Source organism: Triticum aestivum, chromosome 3A (genome assembly GCF_018294505.1).
Source record: "Triticum aestivum cultivar Chinese Spring chromosome 3A, IWGSC CS RefSeq v2.1, whole genome shotgun sequence".
NCBI lineage: Eukaryota > Viridiplantae > Streptophyta > Magnoliopsida > Poales > Poaceae > Triticum > Triticum aestivum.
This window is the reverse complement of record NC_057800.1, coordinates 127,146,386-127,153,571: the sequence shown is the minus strand read 5'-3', so window position 1 is coordinate 127,153,571 and position 7,186 is coordinate 127,146,386.

Sequence of the window (7,186 nt, the reverse complement as noted above, 5' to 3'; positions counted from 1 at the left end):
TGTCACCTCTTGATGCAGTGCGTCAGTATCTCTCCACTAACAGTGCAAAAAGCACCTTCCTGCGTAATTTTGGGTTGGTTGTCAAGGTAACCTCGTCCAAATCGCCTACTGAGCAAAATCTTCCTGCTAGACAGAGTGATATATCTGTGCTCCAGATACAAGTCCAATCCCTAATGGACATTGTTTCGGGAACAAGAATAGTGGTTGAGAAATGTCGTCAAGATATGAATGGTTTTGAAACCAGACTATCAGACATTCGCTTCATTGTTCAAGAGCAATGGCGGAAAAAAAGTGGAGATTGTGCTGCTCCATCAGATTCTACAGCCTGAAACATTAGCACTCAGGTCAAATGATCCGTGCTTCTATACATCTGATGGCGCTTTTATCTGGAAGGACTGTAAACTTTATGCCAACATGCCTTTTGTTGTATGGTTGGAATTTATTTTGTTGTGATACAACATTTATGATGCCGCCTCAGGCTGCAGTAATTACGACGCTATTTTTGTATAGTGTAGGTTTATCTTAGTAATGTATTCGGCCGAAACCTTCGTAGGAGCCCAACATGCCAACATTCGTCGGGCCCATTCCAATTGGGCTAAAAACGATTACGGGCCGAAATTGGCATGTAGCCCACTAAAAATATCTGGGCCTAAATCAGCATAAGCTTTCATATTTTTTTGGTAGGCCTGTGCCCGTAGTGGGCCTTTAACAGGCCTAAACATAATTTGGGCCCTCAGTAAAAATAGGCCGTTTAGAGGTGTAAATATCTCGAGCCCATAAAATAAATGGGCCTTACCGAAAGTGAGATTGGGCCGTGATTGTGCCAAATAACCCACTGGACTTTAACATGCCGAAATTCGGACGGGCCGTAAATGCGCCGACCTAAAACACGAGCCTTTAACAAGCGGGAACTTCGGTCGGGCTAGATTATCATCATTTTTATATGGGCCCGATATGACGTTGGGCCACATATGGCCCATGGTTTACGTCCGGTGTTAACATGCCGAAAATGACAACAGGCCGAAAGTGGCCCAAAGCTATAGTGGGCCTCTAACAGGCCGAATGTCAGACATGGCCGAATATGACCCAAATCCTTCACGGTCGTTTATGGGCCAAAAGTTTTGATGGCCTGTAAATGGGCCCAAATGAAGCCATACCTTTAACAGGCCGGAAATACACCGGGCCGTAATTCGTCCCAATTACTTAGCGGACTGTTAATGGGCCAGAAGTGACCATGGGCCGCGTTGATGACAAGTTTAGGACAGGCCATTGACGAGCCGATTTGACAGAGAATGTTGGGCCTTTAGCTGGGCCGACCCATTATGGTCGGCAGAATCTAGTGGGCCTTTAGCTGGGCCGGCCCATTATGGTCCGCAAAATCTTGTGGGCCTTTAGCTGGGCCGGCCCATTATGGTCTGCAAAATCGTGTGGGCCTTTAGCTAGGCCGGCCCATTATGGTACACTAAATTTTGTGGGCCTTTAGCTGGGCCGGCCCATTATGGTCTGCTAAATCTTATGGGCCTTCGGTTGGGCCAGCCAATTTAATCTTTGTGGGCCACTTTTGGGCCGGTCCATGTGTCAACATATCATAGGCCCATCTCGACCGTTGGATGAGTGACACCTGTGCCAACACGGAGCTGACGCGTGGATCCGTCAGCCAATGAGAATTTTACACGTGGAAAATCGGCATTGGTCGTGGCTGTTAATGGGTTCGGATCCAAAATCCGACCCGATAGCTTAACGGCGTTCCATTATGGTGGATGCCACATGTCGGTCACCCTTGACGAAAGCACTTCTGTGACACGCGATTTATCATCATGGAAGTGGACACTTCCGTGATGATAATTTTGGCAATGCCATGGAACACTTCTACAACAGCACAGGTATGACTATCTTGATTCTGTCATAAATTTGTCATGGATGTACATGCATGACAGAAAACGCGACCTACTATGACAAAAACGTATCATCACGGAAGTGTATTTTTTTATAGTGAATGGACAGGGCTTAACAATTGACTATCAGCAACAGGATAAAATATACCTGCCTCAAGGAGCTTTAGTATCTCCTTTCTTACCACTTCTTTCATTTTAGGATTCAGCCGACATTGATGATCACGAACTGGTTTAGCATCTTCTTCCAAATTAATTTTATGTTGACATAGAGTGGGACTAATGCCCTTAAGATCATCAAGAGTGTACCCAATAGCAGCGCGGTGCTTCTTCAGAGTTTTCAATAATCTCTCTTCCTCATGCTCTAAAAGGTTAGCACTAACAATAACAGGATATATCTTTTTCTCATCAAGATAAGCATATTTAAGAGTATCAGGTAACGGTTTAAGCTCAAACACGGGATCACCCTTGGGTGGAGGAGGATCCCCTAGGATTTCAACAGGTAAATTGTTTTTCAGAATAGGTTCCTGTTTAAAGAATACTTCATCTATTTCCCTTCTTTCATTAATAAACATATCATTTTCATGGTCTAGCAAATATTGTTCTAAAGGATCACTAGGAGGTACGACAATAGAAGCAAGACTAATAATTTCATCCTTACTAGGTAATTCTTCTTCACGGTGTTGTCTACTAAATTTAGAAAAATAAATTCATGAGCCATATCATCTAAACTGGTAGTAACAACATCTCTTTTGCAATCTATGGTAGCATTAACAGTATTTAAGAAGGGTCTGCCAAATATAATGGGACAAAAGCTATCTTATGGGGAACCAAGAACAAGAAAATCAGCAGGATATTTAGTTTTCCCACACAAGACTTCAACATCTCTAACAATTCCCATTGGTGAAATAGTATCTCTATTGGCAAGTTTAATTGTAACATCAACATCTTCCATCTCAGCAGGTGCAATATCATGCATAACTTCTTTGTATAAGGAATAAGGTATTGCACTAGCACTAGCACCCATATCACATAAGCCATGATAACAATGATCTCCTATTTTAACAGAAATAACAGGCATGCCTACCATAGGTCTAGGTTTATCTTTATCACGGGGTTTAGCAATTCTAGCAGTTTCATCACAGAAATAAATAACATGCCCATCTATATTATCAGACAAGAGATCTTTAACAATAGCAATATTAGGCTCAACTTTAACTTGCTCAGGAGGTGTATATGTTTTAATATTGCTTTTACGAACCACAGTTGAAGCTTTAGCATGATCCTTTATCCTAACAGGGAAAGGTGGTTTCTCAATATAAGAAGTATGAACAATAGGATCATTATAAGTGATAGTCTTTTCTTCAACTTTAATAGGTGCAGCTACTTTTACTTCTATGGGAGAATGATATTTAAACCACTTATCCTTGGGGAGATCAACATAGGCAGCAAAAGATTCATAGAAAGAAGCTACTATCGCAGAGTCAAGTCCATATTTAGTGCTAAATTTACGAAAAATATTGGTATCCATAAAAGATTTAACACAATCAAAACTAGGTGTCATACCTGACTCCTTACCATTGTCGAGGTCCCAATCTTCAGAGTTGCGTTTAATTCTTTCCAATAAATCTCATTTGAATTCAATAGTCTTCATCATAAAAGAGCCAGCAGAAGAAGTATCAAGCATGATGAGATTGTTACCAGAAAGCCGAGCATAAAAATTTTGAATAATCATTTCTCTTGAGAGCTCATGATTGGGGCATGAATATACATTGATTTAAGCCTCCCCCAAGCTTGAGCGATGCTTTCTCCTTCGCGAGGCCAAAAATTATATATATAATTGCGATCGCGATGAACAAGATGCATAGGATAAAACTTCTGATGAAATTCCAATTTCAATCGTTTCTAATTCCAAGGCCTCATATCATCACATAGCCTATACCATGTCGATGCATCTCCCCTCAAAGATAAAGGGAAGACCTTCTTCTTAACAACATCTCCGGGTACACCTGCAAGCTTAAATAATACACAAACTTCATCCACATATATCAGATGTTCATCAGGATGTTTTGTTCCATCTCCTAAAAAAGGATTAGCTAGCAGTTTTTCTATCATACCCGCAGGAACTTCAAAGCAAGCATTTTCATTTTCACTTTCAGTCGGTTGAGGAGCAACTCTTTGCTCTACTGGTCAGGATGAAGATACCCTGAACAAGCCCCTCAGAGGATTACTTTCCATGGTAACAAGTGACAGTAAATTTCAGCACACTATATAAATTTTTCCTTACCAAATTCCACCTACCAAAGGCGCTTTACTCCCCGGCAATGGTGCCAGAAAAGAGTCTTGATGACCCACAAGTATAGGGGATCTATCGTAGTCCTTTCGATAAGTAAGAGTGTCGAAACCAACAAGGAGCAGAAGGAAATGATAAGCGGTTTCCAGCAAGGTATTCTCTGCAAGTACTGAAATAAGTGGTAACAGATAGTTTTGTGATAAGATAATTTGTAACGAGCAACAAGTAACAAAAGTAAATAAGGTGCAACAATGTGGCCCAATCCTTTTTGTAGCAAAGGACAAGCTTGGACAAACTCTTATATAATGTAAAGCGCTCCCGAGGACACATGGGAATATCGTCAAGCTAGTTTTCATCATGTTCATATGATTCGCGTTCGGTACTTTGATAATTTGGTATGTGGGTGGACCGGTGCTTGGGTACTGCCCTTACTTGGACAAGCATACCACTTATGATTAACCTCTATTGCAAGCATCCGCAACTACAACAAAAGTATTAAGGTAAACCTAACCATAGCATGAAACATATAGATCCAAATCAGCCCCTTACGAAGCAACACATAAACTAGGGTTTAAGCTTCTGTCACTCTAGCAACCCATCATCTACTTATTACTTCCCAATGCCTTCCTCTAGGCCCAAATAATGGTGAAGTGTCATGTAGTCGACGTTCACATAACACCACTAGAGGAGAGACAACATATATCTCATCAAAATATCGAACGAATACCAAATTCACATGACTACTAATAGCAAGACTTCTCCCATGTCCTCAAGAACAAAAGTAACTACTCATAAAGCATAAACATGTTCATAATCAGAGGGGTATTAATATGCATATAGGATCTGAACATATGATCTTCCACCAATTAAACCAACTAGCATCAACTACAAGGAGTAATTAACACTACTAGCAACCTACTAGCACCAATCCCGGACTTGGAGACAAGAATTGGATACAAGAGGTGAACTAGGGTTTTTGAGATGAGATGGTGCTGATGAAGATGTTGATGGAGATTGCCCTCTCCCGATGAAAGGAGCGTTGGTGATGACGATGGCGATGATTTCCCCCTCCAGGAGGGAAGTTTCCCCGGCAGAACAGCTCCGCCAGAGCCCTAGATTGGTTCCACCAAGGTTCCGCCTCGTGGCAGCGGAGTTTCGTCCGAGAAGATGGCTTATGATTTTTTTTCCATCAAAAGACTCCATATAGCAGAAGATGGCCACCGGAGGGCCACCAGGGGGCCCACAAGGTAGGGGGCGCGCCCAGGGGGTACGGCGCGCCCCCCACCCTCGTGGGCAGGGTGTGGTCCCCTGGTGAAGTTCTTGCTCTCAGTATTTTTTATATATTTGGAAAACATCTTCCGTGAAGTTTCAGGACTTTTGGAGCTGTGCAGAATAGGTCTCTAATATTTGCTCCTTTTCCAGCCCAGAATCTCGACTGCCGGCATTCTCCCTCTTTATGTAAACCTTGTAAAATAAGAGAGAATAGGCATAAGTATTGTGACATAATGTGTAATAACAGCCCATAATGCAATAAATATTGATATAAAAACATGATGCAAAATGGACGTATCACCCCCTTCATTATATTCTATTCCACCCATAGTGCTATATCCATGGCTCATGCTCATATATTGCGTGAAGATTGAAGAAGTTTGAGAACATCAAAAGTATGAAACAATTGCTTGGCTTGTCATCGGGGTTGTGCATGATGAGAGCATTCTTGTGTGATGAAAATGGAGCATGACCAAACTATATGATTCTATAGGGACGAACTTTCTTTGGCCATGTTATTTTGAGAAGACATGATTGCTTAGTTAGTATGCTTGAAGTATTATTATTTTTATGTAAATATTAAACTTTTATCTTGAATCGTTCGGATCTGAACATTCATGCCACAATAAAGAAAAATTGCATTAAGAAATATGTTAGGAAGCATTCCACATCAAAAATTTTGTTTTTATCATTTACCTACTCGAAGACGAGCAGGAATTAAGCTTGGGGATGCTTGATACGTCTCCAACGTATCTATAATTTTTTATTGTTCCATGCTATTATATTATCTGTTTTGGATGTTAATGGGCTCTATTTTACACTTTTATATTATTTTTGGGACTAACCTATTAACCGGAGGCCCAGCCCAAATTGCTGTTTTTTTTGCCTATTTCAGTGTTCCGCAGAAAAGGAATATCAAACGAAGTCCAAACGGAATGAAACCTTTGGGAACGTGATTTTCTCAACAAACGTGATCCAGGAGACTTGGAGTGGGAGTCAAGAAACAATCGAGGAAGCCACGGGGCAAGGGGCGCGCCCTCCACCCTCGTGGGCCCCTCGTTGCTCCACCGACGTACTTCTTCCTCCTATATATATCCACGTACCCCAAACATCAAGGAGCACCACGAAAACCTAATTCCACCGCCGCAACCTTCTGTATCCGAGAGATCCCATCTTGGGGCCTTTTCCGAAGCTCCGCCGGAGGGGGTATTGATCACGAAGGGCCTCTACATCAACTCCATGGCCTCTCCGGTGATGTGTGAGTAGTTTACTTTAGACCTTCTGGTCCATAGTTATTAGCTAGATTGCTTCTTCTCTCTCTTTGGATCTCATTACAAAGTTCTCCTCGATCTTCTTGGAGTCTATTCGATGTAATACTTTTTGCGGTGTGTTTGCCGAGATCCAATGAATTGTGGGTTTATGATCAAGATTATCTATGAGCAATATTTGATTCTTCTATGAATTCTTACATGCATGATTTGATATCTTTGCAAGTCTCTTCGAATTATCGGTTTAGTCTGGCCTACTAGATTGATCTTTCTTGCAATGGGAGAAGTGCTTAGCTTTGGGTTCAATCTTGCGGTGCTCGATCCCAGTGACAGAAAGGGAAACAACGCGTATTGTATTATTGCCATCGAGGATAAAAAGATGGGGTTTATATCATATTGCATGAGTTTATCCCTCTACATCATGTCATCTTACTTAAAGCATTACTCTGTTCTTATGAACT